The sequence below is a fragment of the Haliotis rufescens genome, unplaced genomic scaffold (assembly GCF_023055435.1).
Source record: "Haliotis rufescens isolate VD_foot unplaced genomic scaffold, xgHalRufe1.0.p SCAF_1, whole genome shotgun sequence".
In the NCBI taxonomy this organism is placed as follows: domain Eukaryota; kingdom Metazoa; phylum Mollusca; class Gastropoda; order Lepetellida; family Haliotidae; genus Haliotis; species Haliotis rufescens.
In genome coordinates, this window is record NW_025963779.1 from 18,077,842 (window position 1) to 18,079,397 (window position 1,556).

The window sequence follows — 1,556 nt, forward strand, 5'->3', positions numbered from 1 at the left end:
GCATGCCATATTATATCCCCATGTCACTGAACCTCAACGCGAGATTTCAGAAACCGACGAACCGGACTCAAATATCAACAAAACACTTGTCACCAAACAATGGCTCACTTCCTATTAACGGATCCAATAAAACAGAAATATAACTTTCTTTTTTATTAATTTAGAAAAATAGTCATTAGTCCCGAAAACTTCCGGTTACAAAGGTTGTTGAAATAACAAGCAGTATCCACGGCAAAATTCTCTCTCAGATAATATGTACTGCCTACAACATACAACATTTAGATCCGCCTATGTGTAAAATATGTTCCCCGAGCCTTTCGAACGTGTGCCTCGCTCTTTGCCGACTCGGGTTATGGAATGCATGTTCCGGGCACGCATATGCTTCATTTTGGACCAACTCGAGCACATTTATCAATCATCTAAACATTACATGTTAACGGGCCTATAGTTATTATTTATGGCCCTGATAATAGTCATTTCTTTTCTGTCTGTTCGTTTCGTTGATCGGAGAGCTACCAAATCACCAGAATATACAAATACTACAATGCATAGAGTAGCATACTGTATAAAACTGCATAAAACACATATTTTGCAGTTCCTATACGGATAAACAATTAGTCCTGATGTCAGTAAATGTTTAGTAGTTAATTACAATTTCTCCCATGTCGCCTAGGCAGAAGACTACATCCGTTAGTCTTCCGAAGTAAGTCTTCCGAACGGAATTCACGGTTTCGAATCCCGCTGGCGAAACATGTTTTACATGAGAATGTTCATCTTGGTAAATGATAGGGTAAATAGAAGTTTGATGAACCGTCTCCTGGATTGCTAAGTAAAATGTTCGTGCATTGTGATGCATCCTAAACTGTGATTTTATGCTGCCTCAGGTCTCCCCCGTAAGGGCCAAAACTGTAATGCGTGAGTTCCTCCACTCCTCATTATCGATATTCCCGTGTATTATATATTCTTTCCATAAAGTGTCATAAATAGAGGATAGTTCATGTGTCACTCGTGAAAATACCTCCTTTTCCCCAGTCACGAGATGAGAGAAACATATTTCACCAGACACATGAAATATCCTATTTATTTTATACTTTTTGCGAAAATGCTCCCTACCTGACACACAGGGACGGTTCACCACCCCTTGTATTTGCGACTAAGAAAGTAGTTTCGTATTTGCAAAATCTTAAGAAATATAAACGAAAGTAACAACATGTATTTAGGGTCATGAAAATTCTGTATCATACAGGTAGGTATGTTTATCTACAAAATCAACTTATACACACAAAAAATATTCTTGACTACGAGACCGCTGTTGGAAGCGAAAGAATACACGCTGGTCCAGTAACAAAAATGGCGCCTTGCGAAACGAACAGTCTTGATTAACGAGTTAAATGGGAGATTTACAGTTTATAAGAGGATAATTGACCATCTGTCATTATTTTGCCTTGTCAATGTGGAACTAACGTAAAAAGGACGTCAACAGTGTGTGTACGGGCGTGACACTTACGAAAAAGGAAACAATTTAAGGGGAGGTAACTCTTGTATGACAATAGTTC